The 14,188-nt window shown below is 41.7% G+C and overlaps 1 long non-coding RNA gene across 1 annotated transcript in view; it reads left to right on the forward strand.

Annotated features, from left to right (window-relative positions):
* The window catches only part of LOC112640047 (uncharacterized), a 45,240-nt gene extending 31,631 nt beyond the window's left edge, over positions 1 to 13,609 (forward strand). The window contains exons 2-3 of the long non-coding RNA XR_003123822.3: positions 11,260 to 11,458; positions 13,135 to 13,609. This is a non-coding gene — a long non-coding RNA (uncharacterized LOC112640047). The remainder of the gene's footprint in view (positions 1 to 11,259; positions 11,459 to 13,134) is intronic.
* Positions 13,610 to 14,188: the final 579 nt, after the last annotated feature.

Genomic DNA, 14,188 nt, shown 5'->3' on the forward strand with positions numbered 1-14,188 from the left:
GCCTTATATTACATAATTCTTATAAAAAAAGGTTTATATTTTTAAATGGTAACAAAATAAGCTGACAGCAAGAGAGCTCTTATGTCTTTTCATTGAATAGAAGGAAAACAAAACATTTACTTCCTTAAAGTTAGGAACAGAGAGGGGCGCCTGGGTGGCTCAGTTGGTTAAGTATCTGCCTTCAGCTCAGGTCATGATCCCAGAGTTCTGGGATGTAGCCCTGAATCAGTCTCCCTGCTTAATGGGGAATCTACTTCTACCTCTGCTCTGCCCCTCCACTCGTGCTCTCTTTCTGGCTCTCTCTCTCCCTCTCTCTCAAATAAATAAATAAAATCTTTAAAAAAAATTAGGAACAGAGTAAGACCACATGTAATCTTTTTAAAAAAGTTTTATTAAAATATAATACATATTATATAAAGTTTACCTTTTAAAGTGTACAATTCAGTGGTTTTTGTCCCTCACTGTATTCACAAAGTTGTGTATCAATCACCACTATCTAATTCCAGATTTTTATCTCTCCAAGAACAAAACCCCACTCTCATCAGCAGTCACTCCCTATGTCTTTCCTACACCCTTCATCCCTGGCAACCATGAAGCCTAGTTTTTGTCTCTAGATTTGCCTATTCTGGACAAGCCAGATGGAAGTTTTTGCTAAACCTGATTAGTAATTCCTCGAGTCTATTTTTATAGATAGCTTTTCTTATCAGCAAAGTGAAAGAGATTTAAAACATAGTGCCTGGCCCCAGAAAAGTTATTTGAGGATCAACTGATTTATTACAGCTTCTATTTATTTAGAGCCAATTTGTTATTAGACACCTTGGGGACATTACTACTAACCTTACAGAAATAAAAAAAATTATGCAGGAATACTATGAACAAATGTATACTAGCAAATTAGATAACTTAGATGGAATGGACAAAGTCCTAGAAAGTAAAAAACTGCCAAATTTCAAGAAGAAATAGAAAAAAAGAAGAAATAGAAAATCTGAATAGACCTATAACAAGAAATTGAATTAGTAAAAAAAATAGCTTCCCATAAAAAGAAGCCCAGGCTCAAAGGCTTTAATGGTGAATTTGACCAAACATTTAAAGAAGAATTAATACCATTTCTTTTTAGACTCTCCCAAGAAACAGAAGAGGAAAAGAACATTTGGGAACTCTTTCTAAAAGGCCAGTATTAGCCTGATACCAAAACTAGACAAAGATATCAGAATAATTTTAAAAAGCTATACATTAATATTGTTTATGAATTTAGAGGCAAAAATCCCAACAAATGGGGAGATCCCTGGGTTGCTCACCAGTTTGGCACCTGCCTTCAACCCAGGGCGTGATCCTGGAGACCCGGGATCGAGTCCCACGTCAGGCTCCTTGCATGGAGCCTGCTTCTCCCTCTGCCTGTGTCCCTGCCTCTCTCTCTCTCTCTCTCTCTCTCTCTCTCTGTCTGTCTCTGATGAATAAATGAATAGGATCTGAAAAAGAAAAAAGAAAATCCCAACAAATGCTAGCAAACAAAATCCAGCAACTATAAAAAATATAGGCTTGAACATTCGTTGGGCAGCCCGAGTGGCTCAGTGGTTTAGCGCCGCCTTCAGCCCAGGGTGTGATCCTGGAGACCTGGGATCGAGTCCCATGTCAGGCTCCCTATATAGAGCCTGCTTCTCCCTCTGCCTGTGTCTCTGTCTCTCTCTCTCTCTGATGAATAAATAAAATCTTTAAAAAATATATAGTAGACTATATGACCAAGAGAGGTTTATCTCAGGAATGCAAGGTTGGTTTAACATCTGAAAATAAATTACCATCATATACTATATTATTAGACTAAAGGAGAATACTCCACATAATTATCTTAATATATGCAGAAAGAGACTTTGACAAAATCCAACACCTTCTCATGATAAAAACATGAAACTAACTAGAGGGCAGCCTGGGTGGCTCAGTGGTTTAGTACTGCCTTCAGCCCGGGCCTGATCCTGGAGACCTGGGATCGAGTCCCACGTCAGGCTCCCTGCATGGAGCCTGCTTCTCCCTCTGCCTGTGTCTGTGCCTCTCTGTGTGTCTCTCATGAATAAATAAATAAAATATATTTTTAAAAAAACTAGAAATAAAAGGGAATTTCCTCTACCTGATAAACAGCATCTATGAAAATCCTACAGCCAACATCATACTTAATGGTGAAAGTTCAGGAACAAGACAAAGATATCCACTTTTGCCACTTCTTTTTTTTTTTTTTAAGATTTTATTTATTCATGAGAAACACACACACACACAGAGGCAGAGCTACAGGCAGAGGGAGAAGCAGGCTCCATGCAGGGAGGAAGCCTGATGTGGGACTCGATCCTGGGACTTCAGGATCATGCCCTGGGCCGAAGGCAGGCGCTAAACTGCTGAGCCACCCAGGGATCCCCACACTTGCCATTTCTATTTGATATTGTACTGCATATTCTAGCCAGGAAAATTAGTCAAGAAAATGAATTAAAGGCATCCAGATCGGAAAGGAAGAAGTATCTCTATTTGCAGATGACATTATCTTGTATATAGACAATCTTAAATATCCACTAAGAAATGAGGACTACATCACTAGTCATCAGGAAAATGCAAGTCAAAACCACAGTAAAGCATCACCTCACACCTATTAGGATGATCATTATAAAAAAATGAAACTGGAAATGAGAAGTGTTGGTGAGGGTGTAGAAAAATTAGAACTCTTCTGCATTGTTGGTGGAAATGTAAAATGGTGTAGCCACTATAAAAACAGTATGAAAGTTAGAAAAGAAATAGAATGACCAAATGATTTAGCAATTTAGCAATCCATCTCTGGGTAATTACCCAGAAAGAATTTAAATCAGGAACTTGAAGAGATATTTGCACACCCAAGTCCATTTGCAGCATTATTCACAGGAGCCAAGATATGGAAACAACCTGAGTGTCCATTGATGGATGAAAGGAAAAAGGAAATGTGGTATATACATACAATGGAATATTATCCATCCATAAAAAAGAAAATCCTGCCATGCTATAACATGGGTATTATATTCACTTGAGGGTATTAAACTCATTAAGTGAAGCAAACCAGTCACCAAAAGACAAATACCGCATGATTCCACTAAATGCAATATCTAAAGCAATCAAATTCATAGAAACAAAAATTAGAATGTTGGTTGCCAAGGGCTGAGGAAAGTAGAAAATAGGGGATTGCTGTTCAATAGGTACAGAATTTCAGTCATACAGGTGAAAAGAGATTTGTTGTACAACACTGTGGTCACAGTTGACAATATTGTACTATATACTTAAAATTTGTTAACAGTTGGTCTCGTTAGTTATGTCTTTTTCACTATTAAAAAAAAACAAACAAACACCCTGGAACTAATTAATGAGTTCAGCAAAGTTGTAGGATATAATGTCAATATGCAAAAATCAATTATAGTATGGTCACTTGCAACAAATAATCCAAAAAGGAAATTAAGGAAACAATCAATTTATTGCACCAAGAAGAATAAAATAATCGAGAATAAATTTAACAAAAGAAATCTAAAACATATATTCTGAAAACTTCAAATAATTTTTGAAAGATTTTAAAGACGATCTAAACAAATGGAAAGACACTCTATTCTCATGGATCAGAAGACATAATGTTGTTAAATTGATCTACAGATTAAACACAAACCCTATCAGAACCCCAGTGGCTTTCTTTTTTTTTTTTTTTTAAGATTTTTTTAGGGATGGTTGGGTTTCTCAGTGGTGAGTGTCTGCGTTTGGCTCAGGGCGTGATCCTGGGGTCCTGGGATCAAGTCCCACATCGGGCTCCTTGCAGGGAGCCTGCTTCTCCCTCTGCCTATGTCTCTGCCTCTCTCTGTGTGTCTCTCATGAATAAATAAATAAAATCTTAAAAAAAAATATTTCATTTATTTGAGGGACACCTGGGTGGCTCAGCAGTTGGGCGTTTGCCTTCGGCTCAGGGCCTGATCCCAGCCTGGGGATTGAGTCCCGCATCGCGCTTCCCACAGGGAGCCTGCTTCTCCTTCTGCCTACGTCTCTGCCTCTGTCTGTGTGTCTCTCATGAATGAGAGACACATTTTTTTTTTTAAGACTTTATTTATTTGAGGTAGAGAGTGAAAGAGAGAGCACAAGCAGGGCGTGAGGAGGGCAGAGGGAGAGGGAGAAGCAGGCTCCTTGCTGAGCAGGGAGCCTGGGATCATGACCTGAGTCCAAGGCAGAAGCTTAAGTGACTGAGCCACCCAGCTACCCCGACCCCAGCGGCTTTTTAATATAGAAATTGGCAAGTGTATTCTAAAATTCACATGGGAACTCAATGGGTTCCAGAATAGCCAAAATAATCTTGAAGAACAAATTTTGAGGACTCACAATTTCAAGACTTACTACCAAGTTACAATAATTAAGACAATGTAGTACTGGCATAAGGGTAGGCATATGGATCAATGGAATAGAATATAGAATCCAGAAATAAACTCATATATCTATGGTCAATAGGCTCTTCACAAGGATGCCAAGATAATTCAATGGAGGAAAAAGTCATTGAACAAATGGTTCTAGCATAATTGTATACACATATGCAAAGAATGGATTTAGACATGCTTCCTCATACCATACAAAAATTAACTCAAAATCAATCAAAAGCTTGCATGTAAAAGCTAAAACTGTAAAACTTTTGGAGAAAAACATAGGGATAAGTCTCCATGGCCTTGAATTTGGCAGTGGTTTCTTAGACATGTCACCAAAAGCATAAGCGACAAAAGAAAAAACAGATAACTTGGATTTCATGAAAATTTAAAATTTCTGATCTTCAAAAGATGCCATCAAGAAAGTGAGAAAACAACTCACAGCATAGAAAATAATTTGCAAATCATACATCTTATAAGAATTTATATCCAAAATATATCCAAATATCCCAAATATCTAAAATTTAAATTTGGTATTAAAAAGACAGGCCAGGGATCCCTGGGTGGCTCAGCGATTTGGCACTTGCCTTCGACCTGGGTCGTGATCCTGGAGTCCCAGGATCAAGTCCTGCATTGGGCTCCCTGCTTGGAGCCTGCTCCCCCTCTGCCTCTCTCTCTCTCTCTCTCTCTCTCTTTCTGTGTCTCTTATGAATAAACAAATAAAATCTTTAAAAAAAATAAATAAAAGACTAAAATAATAATAATAATAAAATAAAAATAAAAAGACAGGCCAGGGGCAGCCTGAGTGGCTCAGGCTGCAGTTTAGCGCAGCCTTCAGCCCAGGGTGTGATCCTGGAGTCCGAGGACCGAGTCCCATGTCAAGCTCCCTGCATGGAGCCTGCTTCTCCCTCTGCCTGTGTCTCTGACTCTGTGTGTGTGTGTGTGTCTCTCATGAATAAATAAATAAAATCTTTTAAAAAATAATAAAAAGGCCAATTGAGAGTAAACAAAAGATCTGAATAGACGTTGCTCCAAAGAAAATATGCAAAAAAAAAAAGAAAAGAAAAGAAAAGAAAAGAAAATATACAAATGGCCAATAAGTACATAAGGGAAATGAACATAAGAAGCACAAGAGATGCCTGGGTGTCTCAGCGGTTGAGTGTGTGCCTTTGGCTCAGGTTGTGATCCCGAGGTCCAGGATCGAGTCCTGCATCAGGCTCCCTGCGAGGGCCTGCTTCTCCCTCTGCCCATGTCTCTGCCTCTCCCTGTGTATCTCTCATGAATAAATGAATAAATCTTAAAAAAAAAAAAAAAGGAGAAGCACAACGAGACTCCATTTCACACTTACTAAGGTGACTATAAGGAAGGAGTCAAATAATTACAAGTTTTAGAAGAAAGCAATCACTAGTGTATCTTTTCTTTTTTTTTAAATTTATTTATGATAGTCACACAGAGAGAGAGAGAGAGAGAGGCAGGGACACAGGCAGAGGGAGAAGCAGGCTCCATGCACCGGGAGCCCAACGTGGAATTCGATCCCGGGTCTCCAGGATCAGCCCCTGGGCCAAAGGCAGGCGCTAAACTGCTGCGCCACCCAGGGATCCCATCAGCGTATCTTTTCTTGTGAGTAAAGACATCTTTCCATGAAGCCACCCCTAATGATTTCTGGTCTCATTGGCTAGTTTGAGACAAATGATCATTTCTGAACCAATCACTAGCAGGAGCGATAGGGTTTCCATGATTGAATCATTTGGAGCAAAATGTTTCTGTTTTTTTTTTTTTTTTTTAGGATTTTTATTTATTTATTCATGAAAGACACAGAGAGAGAGAGAGGCAGAGACACAGGCAGAGGGAGAAGCAGGCTCCACGCAGGGAGCCCGACGTGGGACTCGATCCCGGGACTCCAGGATCACGCCCTGGGCCAAAGGCAGCCGCTAAACCGCTGAACCACCCAGGGATTCCCAAAATGGGGGTTTTGGTAGGCAACCATCATAGCACCACGACAGACTTCCAAAGGAAATTCTGGTTCCTGTTACTAGAGTATAGACTATGAATAGGAATAGAATCACATCTATTCTATATGGTAATGATCGGGGAAAACCAACAAATGTCTACTTCACCATCAGAAACAGCTAGGATATGGTGAGAAAAATCATTGACTTGAATTTTGGACTCTGCCACTAACTTATTGGTGAGTTTAGAGGTTACTGGACTCTTTAGCCTTCAGTTTCTTCAAATGGATTTAGTCTTTCTAGCTTTAAAAAAATTATTTATTTATTTTTTTTTATCTTTCCAGCTTTTAAATAGTACTGCAATTGTGTGTGTGTAAATATTTATGTATGTATTTATATTTATATACATTGCCTTCTAGCAATGAAAAAAGGCACACATGCTTTTCTGAAATTCTGATAACAACATAAGAACAACTTTTGTAACTACCGTTCAGAATCTCATTACCCAATGGGACACCTGGGGTTGAGCACTTGCCTCTGGCCCGGGGGCATGATCCTGGAGTCCCGGGATTGAATCCCACATTGGGCTCCTTGCAGGGAGCCTACTTCTCCCTCCGCCTATGTCTCTGCCTCTCTCTCTCTCTCTCTGTGTATGTGTCTCATGAATAAATAAATTTTAAAAAATCTAAAACCAAAAAAATCCAAAATCTCATTACCCTAATATTCATGTACAATGAGACTCCTATATCATCAGAAACATAAAAGTGACTGTACCTACCTAAATCATGCAGTTTCATGTGTGTTTTTACCTGCCAGGCACTGTTCTTTCTTCCACCCTGATTTTACTTTGTGGAAAGTTTTGTTCAGACTCTAACTAATTGGTCTCTGGGCCTTAGTTTCATCCCCATAAAAAGAAGGAGGGGAAAAGGTCCCTTCTAGGGTTAATGTCCCAAAATTCTATTGAAGAACCTCCAAAGGAGACTGCAGGAGGGATTTGTATCAGTTGAAGAGACCCTATCTGGGGCTGACAAGGTTTTGGAATAAAATTCTCCCTAGAGCTCCCATGTGTGGTGAATTTGGTTCCAAAATGGAAGTTGGTCCGTGATGGGTCTGGTTCTTTGAAAATGCAACATGTTGGAAATAAATAAATCAAGCTGGGGCCTTCTTTGCTGAATGTCCTTTGCTTTATGTGCACATCACTTCTCCTTTTCAGATTAGTCAAAGCAGGCCCCTGAGCCTAGCCAGCAGGCTGTTTATCTCACTGTAACTCTGAGAACTGGAAAACCTGGAATGTATTTGTCTTCAGGCAACAATTAGATCAAGGGGCTCAGCAAAATCATCAAATCACTCTGTATCATTTTTGTCCCCACACCTCACTCCCACTTGGTTTTCCTTCGTTAGCCTCATTCTCAGGAAGGCTTTCCTCACATAGTGACAGAAATGACTCCAGAAGAAAAACACCCAAAGCTGACATTGATTGGTGCTACTTCCACTTCTGGACCAGAGATAATGGACAGGCACAAAACTTGGGTCCTCTAACCCAGTCCCTGGAGTGGATTCTATTCTGAAGAATAAAGGAAATGGGACTGACATGGTCAGAGCTGTGCATTAGGAAAAGGAGTCTGGCTAAGGGACAGGGATTGAAGGCAGTGGAGGAGATTGGGATTGGGGAGGCTCTTGGAATCATTCTGGGCAGAAGTGAGGAGGGGTTGAACAGGGATAATGGCAGTGGACTGGCCAGGAAAGAAAAATGGTGAAGGTAGAGTGTATATGAGTTGGTGGTTGATTAGCAGTATTGGGAAAGAAAGATTTTTTTTTTTTATTGAATGTTGGGCCCTATGCTGGAGAAATAAAACTCCAATATATGAATTACCTTGATAGAGAAAGGCACCAGGGGTCACTGGCACAGAGGAGAAAGGAAACCAGTCTAGGAGTGGCAGTGTGGGGGAGTGTGGGGCGAGGAAGGCTTCACAGAGAAAGGAGTTTCGACCGGTGTCTTATTTTTTTTTTAATTTTATTTATTTATTTATTTATTTATTTATGATAGTCACAGAGAGAGAGAGAGAGAGAGAGAGGCAGAGACATAGGCAGAGGGAGAAGCAGGCTCCATGCACCGGGAGCCCGATGTGGGATTCGATCCTGGGTCTCCAGAATCGCGCCCTGGGCCAAAGGCAGGTGCCAAACCGCTGCGCCACCCAGGGATCCCTGGACTCGTGTCTTAAAAGGATAAGTAAGGTACAGAAGAGTTTGGTAACAAACACAGAGTAAGAGATTTCAGTCCTGTGCCAAGGGCAAAGAACAGAGTCCAAAAAATTGCTAGCCAGAAAAACCATATCCAAACCAAAGACATATTTAGTTTTGCTCATATAACATTTTTAGAAATTTTTGAATTAGCTGCCAACATGAAAGATCTGGAGCTTTCATATAAAAATCCATATTTCTAACTTGTCTTGAAAAATTGGGTTTAGCTTCACAGGGCCCACATTCCTGAGTGGTAACAAAGGGCTAGTGCAGCCACAGCCCCTCCACTCTCTGTTGTAGTTCACCTGACCCACATCAACTGCTCATTTTACCCTCCAGTCCTCTGTACCCCATTCATTAAGATAGCTGTAAAATCTCTGACTCTCCACTGCATCAAAAGGAAGAGTCAAATTCTTCTCCCCTGGAATCTGGGCTGGTCATGTGACTGCTTAATAGTAGAATGTGGTAGAAGGACCCCTGTCCATCACCTGGCTTACCATCTTGAGGTGCTCTCTCTTGGCACACTCCCTCTCAAAACTCTAGAACACACTCCCTCTCAAAACCCTAGAATAATGAGAGTCTAACGCTAACTCTGAGCACTAATAGTGTTAAATTTTGGAGTATTTTACTCTGCAACAGGTAACTGGACCAGCTGCCTTTTCTCTTCCCCTTGTAGACATCTGAGGGTCCAGCCTCTGGACCAGAGGAGTGAGGGAGCATGTTGGGTTTGGGTAACGATGAATAGCAAGACCAGAAGAGGAAGATCAGGATGGGCTTTATACATGGTGCTGGGGGAGTTTCAGCTTTTTTGTTTGAGGAACTGATAGGGTTTTGTAGGGTAGGCATATTATGATCATGAAGGTGACTCTGGCCATGCCATTAAAGAGGAATCAGAGTGTGGTCACTAGTCAGAGAACTAGTGCAATGGTCCAAGCAACACAACTCAGACAGGGGTGCTGGGCACAGAGGGAAAAGGAGAGATTCGAGGTCAAGACCTCTTCCTCTGGGAGGCCCTCCCTGAAGTGCTAATAGGATGTGCAGGTCGAGACGTCAGAACTATGGAACACAGCTGCAGATGTGGATGAGATAGTGTGGGGATTCTGAGAGCCAGAAGAAGCAGAGCCCTGGGAGCACTCCACAAGCCAAGCAAAGGGAGTTGCTCTGCAGGCAGTTGAGAGAGAGAGCTGCAGAGCAATGCAGAGAAGCAGGAGAGGGACACCAAGAAAAGTAGTCAGGGGACATCAGATGATCACCAAAACAGTTGATTTCATGATCAGGTTATCGGTGGCCTTGGTGAGGGCAAGTCTGTGTCTGATGGTGGGAACTGGAGCCAGACTCACATAAGTGGAGGAGTAAATAGAAGATGAGGAAGTGAGGGCAGTAAGCGTAAACAGCTCTTTCAAGAAACTTGATGGTGAAGGGCAGGAGTGAGATAGGGAAGTGGTTTGAAGCTGCCAAGTTGAAAGAGGCTCCCCCAAAGGCGCAGAGCCTTTGTACACACCCAAGAGAAGGGGTCCGTGGAGAGTAGAATTTGGCAGTGCAAGGGTTGAGGGACAGAGTGAGGCTGCTGAAGAAATGGGGTGTGTCCTAAGAAGGAGGAGTGATCCCAGGGCCCAAGTAGGACATCTCTGTGGTGACAGTCTCTGACTATTTATAGGGACTGGAGGTGCTGTTGCTGGTGGGAGTGGAGGGGCTGAAGGAGTTCTCACTTCTTTTCTCCATAAAAGAGGAGTGATGATCATCTCGTAAATGTGAGGAAGGCAGCCTGAGCAGACGGCCAGCCAGAAGCGTCTGGCAAGGTTGGCTTAGGCCTGAGCCTGTGGGAAAGGCATCCTTATGTGCCTCCTGCAGGGACTCGTTCTTGAATGTGGGTCAGAGCTGAACCTACAGGCAGCTGGAAGACCAGCTGAGAGGAGGCTGGGGAGCCAGAGGAGCAAGGGACCAGACTATCAGAGGGACCCCTTGCACGTGAGACCCCATCAGTTCTTTGCTTAGAGACTTGTGTGCACTTCTCCTTGTCTTAGGAACAAACTCCTTAAGAAGACATGGGTTGAGGGATCCCTGGGTGGCGCAGCGGTTTGGCGCCTGCCTTTGGCCCAGGGCGCGATCCTGGAGACCCGGGATCGAATCCCACATCGGGCATCCCGGTGCATGGAGCCTGCTTCTCCCTCTGCCTGTGTCTCTGCCTCTCTCTCTCTCTCTCATAAATAAATGAAAATTGAAAAAAAAAATTAAAAAAAAAAAAAAAAAAAAGAAGACATGGGTTGAGAGCCCTCCTGATCTGCCTCCTGCTGATCCTCCCAGCTTTACCACCTTCCCCTTCACCCCAGGCACCTGAGGCTTTGGCCAAGGTGAAGAGCTCACCATTCCCTAAAATGTCCTTGTCTCTTCCTTGCCTTCACTGGAATTACTTTCCCCTTCTCCTTTCCCTTCTCTGTTTGGCAAACTTTTATTCAAAACCGAATTTTATTTTTATTTTTTTAAAAATATTTTATTTATTCATGAGAGGCAGAGACATAGGCAGAGGGAGAAGCAGGCTCCCTTGGGAGCCTGATGTGGGACTCAATCCCAGGACCCTGGAATCATGACCTGAGTCAAAGGCTGATACTAAACTGCTGAGCCACCCAGGCATCTCCAAGACCCAGTTTTTTTTTTTTTTTTTTTTTTTTAAGACCCAGTTTTAATATGGCGTCATTCATCCATTGCATCACCTATGGAGTGTCCACCGTGCTTCTTCCTGGCTTGCCGTCCCACCTGCCCTTCAGCTTGTAAACCCATCTGCTCTGAGAGGGTTGCCTGGACAGTTTGAATGGACTCCTGGGTTCCAGAGTCAGCATATTTGTATTTGAATCCCAGTTTGCATGACCTTAGGTAAGTCATTCATCTCCTCTGAACCTGAATTTCGTCACCTGGAAAAGAGGAACAGTAAAATAGCTCACAGGGCTCCTGAGACCCCAGCAATGGAATGTTAGTGCTGCACTGGGTACCTAGTGCTGCCTGGAGAAGTCAGGACTCTTTTGGTTTTACGTGACAGATGCTAATTTAAAAAATCTTCTTTTATGGTTGAATCAGGATCCAAAGAAAGCCCAAATATGACAGTTGATTGACATTTTTAAAGACTTACTGTTTTCCTTCCTTTTCTTTTAATGCCATTTATTTGTTGAAACCAAGTAATTTGTCCTATAAAATTTTCACACATTTCTAGATCCACACATTTTCACATTGTAGATGTAACTGCTTCCTCATGGTATTATTTACCCTGTTATTCTATCCCCCTTATTTCATACAGGCTAATAGAGCTAGAGGCTTGATTAGATTCAAGATGCTGGTGATGATGATAATGATGATTTTGGTAACAATACTACAGAGGTACTACTACATGCTTATTGCATCATTTTATAGGAGATACATAATGTCTGCTTATCCTACTTTAAGTGATGTTAAGATTGACTGCTGAGTCTTTTTTTTTTTTTAGGTAATCATGTAAAGGTGAACATAAGAAATTGCTAACATTTTTTAGGTGTAATTATGTATTACATAATGGTATTGTGCTTGGGTAAAATAAAAATCCTTATGTGACATACAGTTACATGGTGAATCTCAAAACATGCTGAATGAAAAAAGCCAGACCCATACTGTATGATTTTATTTGCATAGAAAATTCTATACTGACAAAAAGCAGATCAGTGGTTGTCTGGGGCCGAGGATAAGGATTGGTTGTAGAAGGGCATGAGGGAAATTTTAGGGGAGATGGAAATATTTCATATCTTGATTATGGTGACTATTACTTGGGTATATACATTTGTCAAAACTAATGGAACCATGCACTTAAAATGAGTGTGTTTTGTTGTATGGAAAGAAAGATGTATTTTATTGGAAACAAAGTTGATCTTTAGAAGGAAAAAAAAAAACATGGTTACAACACAAATAAGAAAAATCCATTCAAAATAGCATCAAAACTATAATATGCCTATTGGGGAAAAAATCTAATGAAATATAAGACCTTTACAGAGAAAATTATAAAATTATATTAAAGGACATAACAGAAGACATAAATATGTGGACAAATGTACTACATTCATGGATGGAAGTCTCAATATCATTCCTTAATTAATCTATAAAGTTAATTCAATTTTATGAAAAATTCTAAGAGATTTTATTTATTTTTTAAAGATTTTATTTATTTATTCATGAGAGAATGAGAGGCAGAGACACAAACAGAGGGAGAAGCAGGCTCCACGCAGGGAGCCCGACGTGGGACTCGATCCCAGGTCTTCAGGATCACACCCTGGGCTGAAGGCGGCGCTAAACTGCTGAGCCACCTGGGCTACCCTCTAAGAGATTTTAAAGGAGTCTTTATTTGTTAGAAAGGAATACTAATGTATTTAAGTTGAAATGCTGTGGTGTCTAGGATTTGTTTTGATGGATTCCAAGAAAATAATGTGGAAGAAGAAATGAATCAACATTTGGCCATGTGTTGATAATTGTTGAAGCTGAGGGATGGGTACACATTCTAGAAAGTGAACAACGCTGTGCACCTTTTACAGGTGAGGAAACGTCACTTTCCCCAGAAAACAAGACATGGTGAAGCTGCAGTTCTCCAGCTCTGACTCCATCATGTTCTACAGCCTCTTGAGGGCAGTCCTGTCTCTCTCCATAGTGGATGTACCCCTCAGGACTCTTTCAGTTGTAAGTGCCAGAAATCCAACTCAAAATTAATGGCTTATGTGGAAAAAAAATTTATGTGCCAGAATATGCACTGTGACAGAAAGGTTAAGGAGTTCAGGCACAGCTTGATCCAGGTACTCAACTGATGTCAAGAATATGTCAGTCTTGGGGATCCCTGGGTGGCTCAGTAGTTTGGCACCTGCCTTTGGCCCAGGGCATGATCCTGGAGTCCCGGGATCGAGTCCCGTGTCGGGCTCCCGGCATGGAACCTGCTTCTCCCTCTGCCTGTGTCTCTGCCCCTCTCTCTCTCTCTCTCTCTATCATGAATAAATAAATAAATAAATAAATAAATAATCTTAAAAAAAAAAGGAATATGTCAGTCTTCATATCTCGATTCTGCAGCTGTGTGGGCTGATGATTGCCGCCAGCTTTTCCTAGATGGTGACCAGATGGTCACTACTAGTGCCAGTCTTATAGCCAATCTTATAGCCGGTCTTATAGCTTTTTCTTGCAGCTTCAACCAGTCTGCTTCTGATTACATAGCCTTGAATCAAGTGCCCATCCTTAAACCAATCAAAAAAGATTGCTTGACTGGGGAACTGTGGCCCTGTGCCCACCCTGGACCCCCTCTTGAACTTCAGGGACTGCCAGTGAGGAAAGGTTGGTCCCCCAAAGGAAAATCCAGAGGTGGCCGTCAGTAAAGAGGGTTTGGTAAGATGGTGGGCCAGCAACACCCAACAGATACACTGTCCCAGCGCCCCTCATACGGAGCTGTCAGCCCAAATACCCAGTGATCATGGGGAGAGCCAACATTTATTAAGCACTTGCTACACCCAAGAGGAGGTGCATAAAGCTTTGCTTCCCCCTATAACCTCTCGAGTTAGGTAGGACTCTTACAGAGGGAGAAACTGAGGCTGAGGGAGGTTAAGTATC

Source organism: Canis lupus, chromosome 6, assembly GCF_003254725.2.
Source record: "Canis lupus dingo isolate Sandy chromosome 6, ASM325472v2, whole genome shotgun sequence".
In the NCBI taxonomy this organism is placed as follows: Eukaryota; Metazoa; Chordata; class Mammalia; order Carnivora; family Canidae; genus Canis; species Canis lupus.